This window comes from Callospermophilus lateralis, chromosome 4 (assembly GCF_048772815.1).
Source record: "Callospermophilus lateralis isolate mCalLat2 chromosome 4, mCalLat2.hap1, whole genome shotgun sequence".
NCBI lineage: Eukaryota > Metazoa > Chordata > Mammalia > Rodentia > Sciuridae > Callospermophilus > Callospermophilus lateralis.
In genome coordinates, this window is record NC_135308.1 from 10,677,171 (window position 1) to 10,697,160 (window position 19,990).

The 19,990-nt window shown below is 46.1% G+C and overlaps 1 long non-coding RNA gene across 1 annotated transcript; it reads left to right on the plus strand.

The window, feature by feature from the left end:
• The first annotated feature begins 876 nt into the window (after positions 1–876).
• Positions 877–18,900, plus strand: LOC143396423 (uncharacterized). Its single transcript, XR_013091100.1, has 3 exons — positions 877–1,021; positions 15,609–15,675; positions 18,757–18,900. It is a non-coding gene; the product is annotated as an uncharacterized LOC143396423 (long non-coding RNA).
• Positions 18,901–19,990: the final 1,090 nt, after the last annotated feature.

Genomic DNA, 19,990 nt, shown 5'->3' on the forward strand with positions numbered 1-19,990 from the left:
GGACCCAAGGGGAAGCCCAGCTGATGTTCATGAAGTCCAATTCCAGTTTCAGAGATAGTCATGGTGAAACAGGCAGCTGTGCTGGGAAATCCAGCCAGAGGTAAGGGGCAGGCACTGGGAGAGGTGGGTGTCACACGACAATGGAAAGTCTAGGGACAGGAAGTGTGAAAATCCAGCTGGTAACTAGGCAGTCACCAAAAGAAGGCAGGCAATTCTTGGAACAATTGTGAGCTGAGCAGGACCTCAACCCCAGACAGATTATTGATGCAAGACCTAAGGTGTTAGGGACTCAGGATCCCAATAAGTAGGGACCCTTTCCTTACCCAAGTCTGAACCTAACTGAGAGGCAGGAATCAGGCCACCGAGGCCAAAATATCACCTTTCTCGTTGATGATGCTGATGATATGGCTGAAGAATGAAGAATTCTATAGGTGTGGAGGGGCTTTCTAATATCGAACCCCAGGCTGGGGATATGGCTCAGTGGTAGACTGCTTGCCGTGCATGTATGAGGCCCTGGGTTCAATCCCAGCACCACCAAAAAAAAAAAAAAAAAAAAAAAAAAAGATACGCCTAATACTGAGCCCCAGAATAAGGAGGAATCACCCCCCCCCCCGCCCCCGCCACAGCAGCACTTGTGATCCTGGGCCTCTTCTATGGGGGACAACTCAACTTCATGATGGGAAAAAAGGGTAGATCAGGACTCATTCTGTCTATGGGCAGGTGGCACTAGAGAAGATGCTGGGGACCAGGAGCTGCTCCAAGAATATGTGACACGCTTATTGCTCTCAAATAAATCCCTCCCCGCCCCGAGGTTTCACCAGTGGAACTTCCCCTGATCTTGTTCCCAGTGGGGTGTGTATGCAGAAGGATGGAGTCCCTTGCTTTCTGCCCCCACTACCATGGGGTCCTGGGGAACAGGACGGAATCAGAGGCAGATTGAAGGCTGGGTTACAGAAACAAGGCAGAGGACGAGTTGCCCGAGCTGGCGCAGAGGGCAGGGAACCGATGACCTTGCTGCAAGGTGAGTCTGTACACACTGGGGCCAAATCCCTGGCCAGGAGAAATCCCCAGTTGCATCAGCCTCCTGAGTGGGCTGCTTTCTGTCCACCCTTGCCCTACAGCAGCTGGGAATTTCAAAACTGTGACCACAGTACTCATCTGCCGAGTCCTCCAAGGCCACCCAATGTGGGGCCCACCAGGCAGCACTGCCTCTGTCCTGCTCAGCCCTCCCACCATCTCCTCTTCTCCATCTTTTTAAAGCCCCAACCACGCTGGCCTGACTTTGGCCCCTTGGATACTCCAGGGCTCAGGCCTTTTTCACCATCCATTCTCTTGGACTGTGTCCAGGTTATCAGTTGCTGCATAACATGACCCCACGATTAAGCAACTTATCCGCCATTTCAGTATTTATCACAATAATTTTGTGGGTCAGGCATCTGGGCAGGGCTCAACTGGGCCATTCTTCTATTCCATGTGGCATTGCTGTGGGTCACATGCTGGTGTTCAGTTGGTGGCTGATCTGAAAGGTCTGAGATGGCTTCACTCACATGCCTGTTGCTCAGCAGGGAGGTCTGGCAGGCTCTGGAAAGTTCTAGAAGATTGGTTCCCGCTGAGCTGCTTGCCCTCTCCAGACACTCTCTCAGGGTCTCTCCAGCAGGGAAGTCAGATTCTCATCTGGCAGCTCAGGGATCCCAGAGTGAGGGTCCCAAGAGGTGGGAAGTGAGAGCTGCTGGTCTCTGCTGGCCTGAAATTGGCCCAGCATCAACCTGCCATGTTCTGTTGGTCAAGGCAGTTATGGAGCTGGCTGGATTCAGGGGAGGGGCACAGACCTGTGTCAGTGGGAAGACAGGTAATGAGTAATGGCCCTCTCTAGTTTGCTGCGGTCTGAGATGCTGCTCTCTCTCCCAGATGTCTGGGTGCCCAGCTTCCATACGACTCAGTCCTCAGCTCAGATGCCCTCCCCCTGCCACTGTGTCTAAGCAGCATGCCACGCTGACCCCTCCTTCTTGTGTTCTTGCAGTGTCTGTCCCGTATCCTGTCTTCGAGGCTCTCATCACGGTTTTAACTAATTTGGTTATTAGTTTCCACCCCCTCCCCTGAAATGTGAGCAACACGTGAGCAGAGACCTGGTCTCAGCCACTGTCTTGGCCAAAGGCCTAGAACACTGTCTGGCACAGAGAGGGCCTACGGTGTCAAATGGATGAATGGTTGCAGAGCAGAGGGATGGGCCTAGGACCAAACACTGTTTCTACAAAAGGTCCCAAAGTTCTGGTTCAGACTAGCATTCCTGTCCCCCAGCTGTCCCCCAAACCGCCCCCAGCAAGGGATGGAGCCCTCAGCGGTAATGGTGTATGGTCTGTGGAGAGAAGGGAGGCCAGGCCTACTGAGACATGGAACTGGCGAGGGCCAGGTTAAAAGGGGGCGTGAGGGCATTTTCTGTACCCTGTGCGAACAAATAGCGTAGGCAGAGTTAGGTCTGCAGTGTCGGAGAGAAGTCAACAGAGAGCTACTTCTCTTGCAGAGAAATGTCCGCATGCAAAGGAAAATGACAATTTAAATTTGAGAATTAAATGAGCACATTAGCCAGGCTTGCTGGCACATACCTGTAACCCCAGTGAGGTCAGTCTGAGGAAGGAATATGCGGGTTTGAGGCCAGTCTCGGGAATTTGGTGAGACCCTGTCTCTAAAAATTTTAAAAAAGGCTGGGGATGTAACTCTGTGGTAGAGTGCCCCTGGGTTTAATCCCGAATACTGCAAATACACAAATGAATAGATACTTTTAAAAAAAATGAGCATATTAAAGAAATAAGATGCCACTTAGCCAGAAACCAGCTCCAAACCTTGCATTGACCTGATAGATGCCGATGCTGGTCTGGCTGCTGAGCACAAGACCCCAGGACCTGGACTGGGGACCCCATGGGCACTGGATGAGATCACCCCTGAGATCCCAGTAAATACCCCCAGGGCAGCTTCCTGGCTGTCTTTGCTTCTCTGCATCACCAGCTCTTTTCAAAGGGCTCCTCTTATTGGCCAGGTTGAGTGACAGGCCTGTGTCCTATCAGCAAGGAAGCGCCTGGCCTTTTCAGCTAGATCTTTGCCTCTTGTGAGGACTCATTAGGCCAGAGTTCCTGAAAGTTCAGGCTGAGACTCTACGTGGCCACATAAATGGCAAATGGCCGGACAGTGCAAGAATCAACAGCAACACCATTGCAATTCTCATTGTAAGAATTCCTCCAGAGCAGAATGCAGGAAGAGGCCTCAGGACCTCACTCCTCTACCTGTGAGCACACTGGTGGAGTGGGATAGAACAGCTGACCAGGAATGCAGGCATATGTCCTCCTTGGACAGCAACCATTTAAGGAGGATTGGCAAGCCCTGGAGGACCACAGGAGCTGAGACTGAAGGCCCACAGTACACTCAATAAAGGACACTGCTTGGACATTTCTATATACTAGACCTATGCTATCAATTCCAAACTCCACTGGAACTCTGGGAAGGGCAGAGATAGCCAGGGACTAAGTCCGTGGCTCTTAATCTGGCTTGCACTTTGAAATCTCTGGACAGCTTTAAAATATACTGAAGCTGGGCGTGGTGGTGCACGCCTGTAATCACAGTGGCTGGGAGGCTGGGGAAAGAGGATCACAAATTTAAAACCAGCCTCAGAAACTTAGCAAGGCCCTAAGCAACTCAGCAAGACCCTGTTTCTAAATAAAATACAAAAAAGGGCTGGGGATGTGGCTCAGTGGTTAAGTGGCCTGGGTTTCGATCTCTGGTACTAAACCAAACCAAACCAAAACAAACTCATAGATGGGTCTAGTCTCTAGAAATTCAGATTTAATAGGTTTGGGATGTGGAATTGAGACTTTTTAAAAAAAAATTGAGGTAAATCCATATTCCAGACAATAAACCATTTAAAGCATTGTGCAACCCTCACCTCTGGCTATTCCCTGGTGAAGGTGTGGGTGTCCCTACCGGTTACACAGCCAGTCTCCATCCTTTCCTTCCCCCAGCTCCTGGCAACAACTCTATTTTCTGTCTCTGTGGATTTTCCTATTCTGGGTATTGCATATAAGTGGGATCATTCAGTATTTTCGTGTCACTGTCTTTCACATAAGATAACATCTTCAAGTTTTATGCATGTTGTAGCGTGCATCGGTTCTTGATTCTTTCCTACAGCTGAAGAACACTCCATTGTCTGGATAGATTACATTTTGTTTATCCATTCATCAGCCGATGGACATTTGGATTGTTTCCTCTTTTTGGCTACTACATAGAATGTTCTTTGTACAATCTTGTGCAAGTCTTTTTTTTTGGATACCTGTTCAATTATTTTGGGGACGTATTTATTGAGTGGACTTATCGGGCCATATGGTAGCTCTCTGTTTAGTTTTTTTTTTTTTTTCCAGGGCTGGGGACTCAGGGCCTATGCATGCTACGCAAGTGCTCCACTGCTGAGCTACATCCTCAGCCCTAACTTTTTGAGGCTCTGCCAAGCTGTTTCCTACAGAGGCTGCGTCATTTTACAGTCCCATGAGCAATGTCCCAATTTCTCCACATCCTTGCCAAACTTTGTTATTTCCCTTTTATCATTATGGCATCCTAGTGGGTCGAATTTGTATCTCATTGTGATCTTAATTTGCACTTCCTTAATGACCAACATTGTTGTGTGTCTTTCCATCTGCTTGTTGGTCATTTGTGTTTCTTCTTTGGGGAATGTCTATTCAAGTCCTTTGCCCATTTTTTAATTGGGTGACTTGTCTTTTTTTTTTTTTTTTTCCTCCTTCCCTGTAGTAAGAGTTCTTTATATATTCAGGGTACCAGACCTTTATCAGATATGTGATTTGCAAATATTTTCTCTTGTTCTGTAGATTATCTTTTCATTTTCTTGATTGTATCTTCTGATGCACAGAAGAATTTCAATGAAGTTCAATGTATATATGTTTTTCTTTTGATTTATCTCTGTTTTCTTCTAACATTTAAAAATTTTGCTCTTACATTTAGGCCTTTGATTCATTCTGCATATGCTAGGAGTCAGGCTTTGGCATTGTAAAACTTCTACAGTGATTCTGATGGCAGCCAATGTTTAAATAGCTGAGGGAGAAGGTTCTGCAGGACACTGGTAGAAGTGTGTTTGGAGAAGATGTGATGGAATTGGCTGAAAGGCAGGAGCTGATGATCTCTGAACAGGTCAGTTTGCTTTAGAGAGAATCAAGTTTGCTAATTAAGGTCTTTTAGAGAAGTGTTTAAAGTCAGGAGAGCTCAATGCTCTGAAGGCCATTTCTTAGGGCGCTCCTTTGAGGGTGGCTGCAGTCCGTGGAGAGGACACACAACCGAACTGCAAGTGAGCTGAGTGGCTCAGCTGTGGGAGGTCACGGGAACTCAGGTGTTCTGAAGTCTGCTCCGATCAGCTGGTGGGTGGATGTCAGGCAAGCAGCAAGTCCCTCTGCTATTTGTTGATTCTAGAACCCTGTTTCTTACACTCAGGGTATCCTGGTGCCCAGTGTGTTCAGGTGTTGAATTGTTTGATATTATTCAGTATGCCGACTGCCGAGAGCTGTTACGTGTGACTTGCTACTAGCTTTCCAAACGTGGACATGCATTTGAATGCAAGCGATTTCATTCTTTAGTAATGAAAAAGGAACAGTAGCATCTTCCTGTGCCTTAACGGATCTCTCCAAGCCGATTAAAAAAAAAAAAGTGCGGTAAAATCACTTAGTGTGATTATTTAAAATGTTGATCTTGGGGCTCTAATTCAACCAACAATCCGAGTTTCTGGGATGAAAAATCAAGAATTTGGATTTTACAATATATGAGTTTTATGTGTACTGGTCCTTATGTGTACTGCTTAAGAAGGACTATGGCCTCACCCTGGACACTCAGTAATCCCTCTGTATGGAAGCCACGGACTATAGATCAAGCCTGACTTGCTCTGATTGTCTGACCTGCAGGAAATTATTTCTTTCAGTAAAGAACTATGGTAACTTTTTAACCAATAACTTGCACCTTTGCCTAAAAGTGCATAAAGTTGAACTATATGTAGTATCTCAACAGAGTATATCATTACTCACCTGAAAATGTATTTCTATATTTATTTATTCCAAAAATGGGACCAAAGTAGTTTTAGCCATATGATTTTGCAGCTTCACCTTCCTTCCTGCTTTTGTGAGAATAGTTTGTTTTTGTGGGATTCGTAACATCTCTAATACCAGTAACAGAAATCATTCCTCCCCCTCTCTCCATTTCATTTTTCCTGCACCCCATGACAGGCAGCTTACTCTCTGCCGGTTGGCACTCTCTTGCCAATGTGCAGAGTGAATTGAAATTGAATGCCACCCACCAGAAAAGACAACCACAATCTGTTATGATGTAATTTTTTTTTAATCCTCTAAAATGACTACTAAATTGGAAGTAATCTAGATTTCTCAGATTGTTTTAAAGAAAAGCTTTATTTAGATGTAACCCTGGTCACGTTATCACATTTTGGGGGAGATGTAGGACAAAGCTGGAGCAGTGTGGCAAGACAGCACGGTGTAAGCTGGGCATGGTGGCACAGGCCTGTAATCCCAGCGGCTTGGAAGGTTGAAGCAGGAGGATTGCAAGTTCAAAGCCAGCCCCAGCAACTTAGCAAGGCTGTAAGCAACTTAGGGAGACCCTGTCCCTAAGTAAATTATAAAAAAGGGCTGGGATGTGGCTCAGTGGTTAAGTGCCCCTAGGTTCAGTCCCTAGTACATAATAATAATAATAATAATAATAATAATAATAATAAAAAAAAACATAAATAAATAAAGTGGGGTGGAGTTTAGCTGGTCTGGATGGTGCAACACATATCCTCAGGAATCAGTTATGAGTTGGGCAGAGCGCTGGCTCCTGGTAGAGGCCATCAAGTGCAGACACGTAGCAGAGGGCACCACAGCTCAGATGGGGGCAAGACCAGGCTTGATTCTGCTCAGGCCCAAACCTTGGCTGTCCAATTCAGGGGTGGTCCGTGGTCCATGGCAGATGGAGATTCCAGAAGGCGGCACCAATGTGGCCTCGGCTGGCGCTGCGCCAGGATTCTGGAATATATGTACGTTGGTGGCATTATCTTACCGAAGACTGGTGAGGCCAGGAAATAGGCTGTGAGCTTCGACACCCAGGGGAATGACAGGCGATGACAAAAGTGCGGGGAACACAGCCAAGCAGGACACAGGCCTTGAGGGGAGTGGGGTAAAAGGCATGGGAAATGGGAGCTAAGGCCGGAGCCCAGCGAAGGCCGAGCCGACATCACATCCCAGGACCCTGGAGGTCACAGCGTTCACCCGTCGTGCTTTGCTTCACTGGAACTCGGCCTGAAACCTGGGAGATCCACGGGTCTCAGCGGGTGGAACTCCCCCGAGAAGTGCGATTCGGGTTTGGATAAAGAATCAACCAGAAGTTGAAGTTTCAGGATCTCTCACACCACACTGCTTGGTACCCTCTAGCCCTGGTCTGGAGAGGGCGTGTCTACACCCCAGGGAGCCCTCGGGTCCTCCGCTGTCAATTCTCCAATGCTCTCTCCACCTGTCACTGGCTCTTCCTTCCCAGGCTTCTCTTCCTGTCTTCTCCTGGAGTGGCGTCCTTCTCTCCCTCATGCCCCGGGCGTGATCCTTCCCAGTGTCTTCAGTGTCTGGCTATGGAATTGATGATGGTGTCCACTATTAGGTCTGGGCCTAACTCAGAAACCATACTCAAAGCTGAACCCCCAATTTCCAGCCATTCTGTGAAGAGCAAGCCCAGAGGGCTGCCCCAAGCTCCTTCTCATAGGACTGGTTTCTCCCAGAATTGACCCTGTCTATGTGATAGTGGGGTCCTGTCTTAGTTCATTTTCTATAGTTTTTCCAATTTCTCTACCTACTGCTTCAAGTTCCTGAAGTGCATAAGTTCTTCCATGAAACACAGGTATTTGGCAAGGTGCTGATTCCCTGTCCAGTTCTTGTTAGTTCCTTTTTCTGAGGTAGGAGGGCTAAGAAGAGGCTGGATCTGCTGCTCTTCACAGTCCTGGTCATCTGGCGCTGCTTGACCAACCTCCCAGAATGACCCTGCACTTCTATTGCTGACCCGGCTTTCTTGTTTTCCTGCTCATACTCTGAACACTAAGGCCTTTCTTAACTGCACTGGAGCTTGCCATGTTTTCTTGGACCTTCCTGCCACATTATCTTTAATTAATTAATAATTATCTTTTTATCTTGGGCCATGTGAAACCACCCGTCTGTCCAGTTTTGCCTTCCTTTATTGTTTGTGTTGATAGTGGCCCTGCAATTTGACAAGTGAAAGAAGCAATGCTGGGGTGTATCACACCACAGTGAGTAGTAGATGGCCAAGTAGGGTCTCCAGATCTCAGAGGGAGGCTGGCATCCAACTGCAGAATGGTCATCTGCCAGGGCAAGTCACCTGCCAGGAGGTGGACCTAATCCGACACTTGCCCTTGCCTTGTCCTGGTGAGGTAGCTGCAGTTCCCTGCACACTTCCAGGGAGTGGCACCCCTGTGGGCCTCAGCAGGGGTCTCATCTCCTTCAGTGAGTGGCGCCAACCTGCAAATAGGCTTGGAGATCCAGCGCCTCAGTCACCAACAATGCCTGTTCCTAAGGGTCCTTCACATGGTTCAAAGGCTCCAGCATCGAGGTGTCAGTATGATCCTGGAATTGAGGGTTCAGGAAGGGTGCCAAGACCCCAGGCTCCCTTTCTCAATAGCCCTTGGCTTGGCCCCAGAACACTCCTGCTGTCTGTTGAGGTCCCCCAAACACAGACAGATCTTACTTTATCTCAAAAGGGGTGGTGTTGGGGCTGGGGATGTGGCTCAAGCGGTAGCGCGCTCGCCTGGCATGCGTGCGGCCCGGGGTTTGATCCTCAGCACCACATACAAACAAAGATGTTGTGTCCGCCAAATACTAAAAAAAAAAATAAATAAATAAATATTAAAAATTAAAAAAAAAAGGGGGGGTGGTGTTGAGGGCCATAGCCGAGTCGAGATGATGCATGACATTTTTGCCAGAAGTAGTGGTTGAGAGGTGATGCTAGGGAGCCATTAAGATGATGACTTTTGAGTTCTGGCGGAGTTCCCGTTGAGTTCCGCTTGAGCTCTCGCAGGGATTCCCGGAGAGTTCCCATTGGTTGGGAAAGTGCCGGAGGGGGGATATTTCCGGTTGCTGGTTCCTGGAGGAGCCACGTGGGGTTCAGGGGGAGTTCCCAGGAGTGTGTGTGGCATGTGCTGGTGGAGTTCAGAAATAGTTTGTTCCTGCTTCAGTGGCTCGTGATTTGTGCCCAGCCAGACTGCGGCAGGGTGGGGAGGAAGGCAGAGCTCACCTGTGTCAGGGATGCTGCACAGTTAATACCCCGAAGGCCAGCCCCGCCACCCGGCCTGCTTCTCCTTCTGGACCCTGAATCACAAAGGGTGAAACAGCACCCTCCCTGCCCACACAGCCACCCTCATCACCTCTGTTTCTAGCACAGGGACAAACAGCAGGAAGTTCACCTTCGGCAGAATGCTCTGTCTTCCGTGTCAAGGACTTGGCCAACCTGAGTACCATGACCATCACAGGTGCTGCTCAGGTATGATGGGGCTGGGTCCTGGTAAGCCCAGCATAACTTGAAACACCTGTAAGCCCCAAATGCATTGGATATTGGGCAAGAGTGTGTAGCACAACTGTTGAGTGCCCTGGCTTAGCACCACTGTACACTCTAGTGTTAGTTGCTTCACCTTGTGATCTCAAGGCTGAGGGGGAGCTGTGGTTTTCTGCCACTGCCTGCATCACAGAAGAGGATTGGACCCAATAATGCTAGGCGCCCCGAATCCAAATTCATAGTTTCTGCTGACTATGTGTTGCTTTTGCACCATGGTCAAGTTGAAAAATCTTACGTTAAACATTGTAGGTCAGAGAATCTCTGTACTATGATTTAAAAAAAGAAAGAAAGAAAGAAAGAGAGAGAGAGAGAAGTTAGAAGTCTTCTAACTTTAGGCTAATGGCTGCTAGTTCCAGTGCTTACTCTGTACCCTTAGCTTCATAGACTTTCCTGGATAAATATCAGGTTCTTTTCTTAAGCAAGAACAAAATCAACCTAGCAGACAACAAAGAGAATTACATTTATTTGAGGATGATTAGGACTGCAATCCAGGAAAACAGAAATTCAAGCACTCTTGAAAATGTGCTCTCAGGATTTACAAAAGGGTGGCTGTATTTATAGCTAGGGGTGGGGTAGGGTGGTGTGGCAGTTGTTAGGAAGTACAATCAGTGCTGGAAAAAGTTCAGCTGTTTTGTAAGAAAGGGACTAGTCTCAGTGTGGGGTAGTATGGTGGAGGTATCCACTACTCTGGTCAGCAGAGGTTAACTGGTCTGGGCCAGTTTCCAGGTCAGCTTGAATGGGGGCAGGGAGAGGGTATCTGCAGTCCAGTTCAAAGGTTCAGCTGCTGATGTGTCTGAAACCGGATTTAAGTATATCTGCCAGCCCCATGATAAGTGCCCTGAACCAGCGCTGGTCTGTTTTGATCTTCTTTCTTGATACTTTCACTCTCTATAATGTATTTGTGATCCCTTTACATCATTAAATGTGTCAGTAGAATATCTGTTTTTCTGAGTCATAGTCCATAATATCAATGTGCAACTATATGTATCTTTTTCTCTATTGAGAGGCATTTGGATGATTTTAATTTGGGAGCTGTGGTATGGTCCTTTCTCTTAAGTTGTGATCTTTCTGTGATCTCCACTTCAAGCCCAGATTGCTCAGCAAGGTCTTACCACTCAGCTACAAGCTGAAATTCCAACGTCTCCTAAATGCACAGATTTTGGTATTCTGTTCATGGTCCCACGGCCACTGCTTGGCTAAGCCTTATGGAGTCTCCCCTGCACGTAGAGTCCAGCCAAGGTCACGGAGGACCTCCAATGCCCACGCCTCCTGCCCTGCCCACCCATGGGAGCTCCCTGAGCTCAGGAACTCGGATCCACTGTCCCAAACTCAAATCTCAGCCCCTCAGTTCAGTGAGGCTACCTTACTCCATCCACTCAGGCTCTGTCCCCTGCACCATGGTCAGAAATGTTCCCCTGAGAGATGGCCAGGGTGGCTTGGGATTCAATTTGTTTCCTTTTTCTCAAGAATTTCATCCTCCTCTCCTTGTCCAATACTGGAGAATAGCTGCTGTGTACACTGTGTCTGGTTTATAGCTGTGAATTTCAGAAAGGCCATTCCCGTCACTCCATGTCTATCTCAAGTGGAAGTCCTTGATTGACAGGCCCTTTAAGTCTCTCTCAATGTACAGGCTTCCTGTCTCCCCTTCCATCTTCCTTTTTACTTCTTTCTTTTCTTTTTTTAAAAAATACTGGGACTTGATCTCAGGTTCTGGCATGTGCTGGTCAAGCATCTACCACCGAGCTACATCCTCAGCCCTTTTTAATTTGAGACGGGTTCTTGATAGATTGCCCAGGCTGGTCTTGAACTTATGATCCTCCTGCCTCAGCCACCTGAGTAGCAGGATTACAGTTGTGCTCCACCACATCCAGCTTCCCTTCCATCTTCTTATCCCTCCCTTGCTACTTACTAGTTGAAGGAATTGCATTATTTGTCTGATTCCCCCCGCATCTCAATTTCATAATGGTGGTGTGTTTTGCTGCCAGAAAACCCATAGTACCTGGTTACCTCTTTTTTGTGATATTACACACTGTTGTATATTTGTGTTCACTGGCCCATCATGGTGCATCCTTATTTATTTAGAGAATTGACATCACAATATGTATACAAATTTGATATCCTAATTTTTTTTTAAAAAAAGGAATATAGAGTATGACTTTCACTAGGTGTTTTGGTATTTAGATTAGAGAGGCTCTTCTTTTCTGGACAGACCCATTTAAAACTTTGTTTTGATTGCAAAAACCAGAAGCCACAAGAGAGTTTTATTCCTGTTCTATATCATGCCAAATAGGCTACTTCTTCTTGCCCATTGCCAGAAGTGGAAATCTACCCTTATTTAAATAATGTCAGAACGCCAGAAGGGAGAAAACACCGTTTTTCTGTCTGGGGAGAAAATGAAGAATTTCACCTCAGACCTCAACCTCTGTAAATAGGCCAGGGTCGCGTGTTCTCAGATGAAGTTCATGAGTATCTGGATGAGTATCTTGAAGTAAATATCTCTCTCTTTCCACATTTTCATTGTTGTCCTACGTGCGCATCACACGTACACAATGATGGAATTTGTCATCACACATTGGTGCATGCACACCGTATAATATAAAATTTGGCCAATATCACTCCCCGCCTCCTCCTAGTCCCTGTCCCTTTTCTCTGTTGATCTCCCTTGGATTTTCATGAGATCCTGCCCACCCACCCCATTTTTCCCCCTTTTTCTTCTCTAGCTTCCATATATGAGAGAAAACATAGAATCCTTGACCTTCTGAGTTTGGTTTATTTCACTTAACATAATAATCTCTATCTCCATCCATTTCCTGTGAACAAGCAGAATTTCATTTTTCTTTAGGGTTAAATTCCATTGTGTATATATACCCCATTTCTTTATCCATCCATCCGCTGATGAACACCTAGGCTGGTTCCATAGTTTGGCTCTTGTGAATTGTGTTGCTATAAACATGCATTTGTCACTGTATCGTGATGACTTTGATTCTTTAGTATAAATACTGAGGAGTGGTATAGCTGGGTCAAATGGTGGTTCCTTGTCTAGTCTTCTGAGGAGCCTCCATGTTATTTCCAAAGTGGTTGGATTAACTTCTGATCCCATCAACAGTGTAAACATGATCGTTTTCTCCATTTCCTCCCAGCATGGGTTATTATTTGTATTCTTAATGACTGCCGTTCAACTTGGTGTGAGATGAAATCTCAGTGTGGCTTTGATTTGCATTTCCCTAGTTTCTAATGGTGTTGGACATTTATTTTTCATATATATGTTGACCATTTGTATTTCTTCTTTTGAGAAGTATCTAGTTCATTTGCTCATTTATTATCATTTATTATTGGGTTATTTGTTTTTTTGGTGTTCATTTTTTTTTTTTGAGTTTTTTTGGTGTTGCATTTTTTTTCTTTAGTTCTTTATATATTCTAAATACTAATCCTGTCAGAAGAGTAGCTGGCAAAGATTTTTCTCTCATTCTGTAGGTTCTCTGTCTACACCTTCCTGGTTGTTTCCTTTGCTGTGTGGACACTTGATGCCATCCCATCGATGGACTCTTGGCATGATTTCCCGAGCTTTAGGGTCTCTAGTGAGAGAGTCATTGTCTGTGCCTATTTGCAGGAGTGTTGTCCTACATTTTTCTTCTAGGAGTTGCGTAGTTGCTGATCTAATTCCTAGGTGGTTGATCCATTTTGAGTTGATTCCTGTACAGAGTAAGAGATAAGCATCTAGTTTCACTATTCTACTTATAGATAGCCAGTTTTCCCAACACCATTTGTTTAAAAGGCTGTCATTTCTCCAATGAGTATTTTTGGCACTTTTGTCAAGGATCACATGACTATATCTGTGTGGTTTGTCTCTGTATCTTCCATTCTGTACCATGGGTCTATGTGTCTGTTTGTTGTTTTTTTATGCCAGTTTCATAAAGTTTTTTGTTTGTTTTTGGCATTGGGGATTGAACCCTAGGGCCCTTAACCACTGAGCCGCATCCCCAGCTCTTTTTAATTTTTTTTATTTTGAGACAGGTTCTCACTAAGTTCTTATGGCCTTGCTAAGTTGCTGAGGCTGGCTTTGAACTTGTGATCCTCCTGCCTCAGCCTCTCAAGCCACTGGGATTACAGGAGTGTGCCCCTGGACCCAGCACCATGCAGGATTACTATAGCCCTGCAGTATAATTTGAAGTCAGATATTGTGATGCCGTTAAAATTCCTATTTTAAAATTTCACTTATGATAAAAATTAAGGGCCTATTTATTAATCTAATTATGATCTTTTACCTTGTTGAAGTGCTGATGGAAAACCTTTTCCTCTAATCTCATAATATTTGCAACAACATAGATATAACTGTGTAGATATATTCTAAAATAGTTCACATCTTTACCTCCCTCCCTCCCTATTATCCATCCCCCTCCCTCCCTGCCTACTGACTGTATCTTTACACCCATCTACTTTTCCCTCTATAAAACTTTTCTCCTTGAAAGGACTCTAGGTTCAGCTTGTCTGGTTCAAGAGCAAGGGAAAATGACATTGATTACTGACTGGACTGCTCCCTTCTAAGGGTCTCAAGGTCTTAGCCTGGATCTGGCTTTCATGTTCTTTCCCACTTTACATCAATGACAACAGACACGCTTCCCCGTCATTATAGGGTGAGTCCTTTGCCAGGCATGGAGACTCATGCCTCTAATCCCAGGAGCTCAGGAGGCTGAAGCAGGAGAATCTTGAGTTCAAAGCCAGCCTCAGCAACTTAGAGAGGCCCCCAAGCAACTCACTGAGACCCTGTCTCTAAGTAAAACATAAAAAAGGGCTGGGGACGTGGCTCAGTGGTTAAGCATCCCTGCATGCAATCCCTGGTACCAAACCAAACCAAACCAAACAAAAAACTCCCAACAAGCAAAATGAAATAAAAACAAAAACCAAACATTCTTAAACTAAAGAAGGAGCTGCTAATAAGGAAAGGAGTGGAGGACAAAAGACAGTGATCAGAGTTTTATTAGCATCAACGTCATTTTAGTCTCACGGCAAAGAAGATTTCTTCTGGCTTGGAATCTGGGTTGGGGAGCCCTGGTCTCCATGGAGGTAGTTTTCCTGAGGGGGGCCTCTCTTGTCCCAGGCTACTAAAAACCTTTCTTCGACATTGTTTGAAGTGACTGTATAATAATCTCTAAAGATTCACTGGAGGTTGCTCAACTCTCCCGTTAATGAGCATACTTAAATTGCTGGCATTTTTCACATTTACACACAGATATTCCCGAGTTTGCCCCGTCAGGGAGCCAGGACAATGTACTTCTAGCGTTGGGTTCGCCATGGTACTGGGGGCACCCTGTGGGGTGGAGTCCACGCGGGGCCAGTGGCCTCTGTCTCTGCCTTCCCTTGTGCATCTCTTGCCTGGTGATCTATTTTATTCACGAGAGTGTTTTGATCCTTTAATTTGCAACTTGCCTTTTAGGTTTTGAAAAGTCAAATGGTGATTTTTTTTTTCATTGGGATTTTTAAAATTCATTTTTATGCTTAGAGACTGCCTGTCTGTTCAAAAACCGCATCCACATTCATGTGTGTGCGCGTGCGTGCACATGTGTGTGTGTGTGTGTGTGTGTGTGTGTGTTTAGTGTTCATAGAAAAACGAAATGGGTGGTACAGAAATTTCATGTCCCTGCATGTGCACAACCTCCCCACTATCAAACCCTCCCCACTATCAAACCCTCCCCACTATCAAACCCTCCCCACTATCCAACCCTCCCACCAGAGGGGTGCATTCGTTATGATCGATGAACAATCAAGCATCATTATCCCATGTACTCTACAACTGACATTAGAGGTCACCCTTCCTGAGTACATCCAATATCTACAAGGTCATATGTCCACTGTCACAGTTCCAAACAGACTAGTTGATTGCCCTACATCCTCTCCCCTGCTTCTCTCTCCTCCCCCAGCCCTGACAACCACTGACCTCATTACTGTCTCCCTCATTTTGACTTTTCCAGACCGTGATATTGTTGGAATCACAGAGTATGTGGTCTATACAGATTGGCTTCTTTTACTCAGTAAGAGGTAATAATTTAAGGTTCCTCTGTGTCTTTTCCTGCTTGATAGCTCATTTCTTTTTAGTGCTAAATATTCCATTTTTCTGAATGTGTTCATTCATTCACCCACGGAAGGACATTTGGTTGTTTCCAAGTTTTGCAATTATGAATAAAGCAGCCATAAATATACATGTATAGGTTTCCTTCCTCATTCCTTTCCTCTCTCTCCTTCTTTCCTTTTCTTTCTCATTTGACTCTTTAATCCTTCCAGAACTCATGATATGAGAGAGAGGTTTTACATGAGTTTTTTTCTTTTGCTAACCGAGCACTCAGTGAGTTTTATTGAAGAATTAAAATTCTCAAAAAGGGAAAAGTTTGTTGTTTGTGTGTTTGTTTGTTTTCAGAGAGCAGATTCTGCATTTCTAGTCCATGGCTCTTGAAAACTGGTAACCTCAGGTTAAACAGAGTACTCAGAGATTAATCCCAATATTTCAAAAGACTTCTGAGACAATAGTGTCCCTTAGGAAAAAAAAAAATTAATCCATGACAAAACCTAAACCATCAACTAGTTTTTACTTTTTTAAAATATTTTTTTAGTTGCAGTTGGACACAATACCTTTATTTTATTTTTTTATTTATATGTGGTGCTGAGGATGGAACTCACACTGCACGCATGCTAGGCAAGTGCTCTACCACTGAGCCACACCCACAGCCCCCAACTATTTTTTACTTTTAATTAGGATTTTATCAACTCACTTCAATATAATCAAGTAACATTTATCAAGCACAGGCTGTGCTCCAGGTTCTGTGTAGAGCACTGGGTTCTTCAGGGCAGTAACATTGTTAGTTGACGGAAAAATAGAGAATAACTAATAATTCAAGTTTTAGGAATAATTTGTTTCAAAAGTTGATGTCATGGAGGAAAAGTAACATAATGAGAAAATATTATGCAGTTTCTTGAAGAGGGAAGATCCATATTTTTTCTTACCAGCTCTCAGAAAATTCTATAACCAGCTCCCCGTCCCCTTATTAATAATTGTTGTCCTTAGATGAACTCCTGTAAGATTTCACAAAAAAAACCCAACCAACCAAGCAACCAAACACCTTACTTACTTCTCTTAATTACTGCTTAAGACCTAGATTTCAGCAAGATAACATGTATATTTGTAAAACTGAGAAATATCACCTGTTCTCTTGAATCCTCCTTCCCAAGGGCTTCAGAGGTTAAGGTACCTGGGGGACCCCATGCAGGACGTGGGCTGGTCGTATTCCCCACGTGACCAGTGGCTGCATCACCTCTTCTCACGTGTTCCGAGTGCCCACACTGGTTCCTGCAGGACATTCCCTCTGGGGAGGCTCTCTTCTGTGAGAACAGTCTCTGCAGTGACCCAGCCACTGCTGGGGACACACGGACTTCTGGAAAAGGGACAGACTAGATACATGTCAGGCCTGAACTGAGGAAGGGGAGCCCATCCCAGAGTCTCAGCCTCTGCTCGGCCATCCTGGGTGGGTGTCTTAGGGCCCTCCATTTGCACCAGGTCCTCCGTCTGTAATGTCCTCCTGGTCACACTGCAGTCTGCAAGTGTACACCAGACCTGCCTGGCAACTGCCGTCCCGGAACAAGGAGCAGTTACGAAAAAATAGACAAGAACAAATCCAAGACTTGGAGTTGCTGAAGTTTTAAGGACAGCAAATCCCAATGGTGTATGAGATGCACCTGCACCTTCAAAATGAGGAAAAGAAATACCAGGACAGGCTTTTCCTACGACAGATGGCTTGATCCTGCAGGCACCTCCTAGAGAACTCAGTGTGAGCAGGCCACCTCGTGTTCAGTGTGGAGCTCCGCTCTCAGGCGTGTACGAGAGGACATGGGAATGGCCACTAGATGGCGCCCCACTCCAGGCAAATTGTCCATAATCTTGGCAAAGAGATTTTGGCGTTAATGCCAATATCCTGGAGGCAAATTAACACAAGGCCATTTGATTCTTCAGCTAGATATTTCCATTTCTACTAGAACAAATACCTTCTCTCTGCCACCCGTATTTAGCTTTCCCTCCAAACAGGAAGCAAAAGAAAAATAACTGTTTTTTCCCTCATTTATATGACATTTAATTGTGTCCCTAAAAGACGGATGTGAATCTCTGCTTATGGTGCACATTTAAAGCATTGATCCTTGAGGGGGTTCAGGCCTCAGGGTGTTTTGGCTCAGCCTTGCCTTCTGCTCCTGGTTTCCATGGCTGGGCTGGCAGCCGGTCCCTTTGCTGCACATCTCGGCCCAGCTGTTCCTACATTGAGAGATACCAAATCAGGGGTGGGTCCCTGATTTGTCCTCCTTCCTTGCCGCAGTCTGGCTGGGCACAAATCACGAGCCACTCACAGCTTTGTAGATTCAAACAGCAATTCTTTATTCCCGATCTCACACTGGCCGTCTACAAATGCGTTCTGGGGAAATCCACGTTCTCTGCCCAAATCCACACCTCCACTGGGCTTCTGTCTCCCAAAAATACTGTCTGAAACCCTAAGAACTCAAGAGGAACTCAGGCAGCAGGATACGCCCTAAACACGGATCCGCCCTGGTCCTTGAGCAAGGTCACCTTCCACTAAGCAACATGGGGGTACGCTGGCAAGTAAATTGTCATACCTACTTGGCTAATGGCTCCCAGCACTTCCTCATCCTTTTAAGCAAACTTTCTTAGATTAATTTTAGAGTTAGAGAAAAGTTGCCAAGATGCTATGTGTCTCACACAACTTCAGAACCCCACCCCCCATGTTATGTCATTTTGAAACACTTGTCAATACTAAGAAATGAGGGCCACAGACCCCCAGGGAGTGGGCCAGGTGTGGGTGCCCCATCATGTCCCATGTTCAGACAGGAGTTTCCCTGAGACATCTATCTCAAGGGGTTAACTGATGTGCTCCAGTGCCCTACAGGTTTTATGAAATGCTTCCTAGTTTTTGATTTTTTAATGGAAAGATATGCTCCTTTAATTTCTTTCCTCCACTTTTTGTAATCTACAGGCATGCAATGATTAACTTTCGTCTCTCAGAGTGGAACCACTACTATGTTTTATTTCTCACTTTCAATTCCACAAACGCCTATTCATTATAGCACCTGTGCTGCCCTCCACATCAGGTCAGGCCCTGTGGACACTAATGAGGCACGTGGAGGGGTTGGCGTCTGCTATGATTGGATCTGAGATATCCCCCAAGGCTTGTGTGTGGAAGGCTTTGTCCCCAACCTAACTGTGTTCAGAAGTGAGACTTTGGGGAAGTGTCGGAGAAGGACCAAAGTGCCCATGTTGGAAGGGGCATGTCCACCGCATGGCATCTGCAGCACCTGCTTCTGCAGCAACAGTGAGGTGTCCCCTCCCCATGTGCCAGCATGGCGCAGGGGCGGTCTGACAGGCCTTGGCAGAGGATGGACGCTGGGACTCTGGTGGAGGCTAGGAAGATGGCAGACAGCAGGGGTGAACCAAGGGGTGGTCCGTGAGTGCAGGGGAACCACACTTCTGCGCACTCTCAGGAGTATTGGGGTGGCTATCTGAGGTGGTCTGGGACTCCCAGTGAGGTTGAAGCCAGAGTCTAGCCTTTAAGGTTCTTATGGTGACTAGTTTTATTTCCCTGCTGGCGTGGCCAGAAGGATCCGGAAAACAATGATAACTTTGGACAATTGTTGTGAGAGTTGAAATGTGATAGTGTGAGTGGAGCATTTGCATAGAGGCCACAGGTGGTAGGTGTCCCTAGATACCCATTCTCTCCATGTGCTCATCACCCTGGAGATGGTTCAGTGGGGTGGTGAAACCGGAGGCAAGAGGGACCCATGATAGCTCTAGAGGAGGAAGAGGAGGAGGAGGAGGAGGAGGAGGGGGAGGGGGAGGGGGAGGGGAGAGGGGGAGGGGAGAGGGAGGGGGAGGGGGAGGGAGAGGAGGGGGAGGGAGGAGGAGGAGGAGGGGGAGGAGGAGGGGGAGGAGGAGGGGGGGGAGGGCTTTATAGAGGTTGGTTTGTAGGTAAAACTGTAAAACCTAAGTCACTTTCCTCTTTGAGATGACCCACCCTTTTCCTTGAATGTGTTTTCTCTTCTAGGAGACTTTGCTCAACTTTTACTACATTTCATGTCTTGCTTGAAATCTTCTTCTGCAAGACCTCAAGAGAATACAAGAGCTGAGAGACACGATGGGGCCCCCTGGGTTCCTGGGCCACCATGATATAACTTGGTGCTGTACCTTGGATCCTTCACTGGATGACAGGAGTTAAGAATCAGCTCCCTCTCTGAGGTAGAGATGAGAAGTCTGGTTTTCCTCTGTGCTCAACTGTTGAAAAAAACAAAAATTTAAATGCAGTGC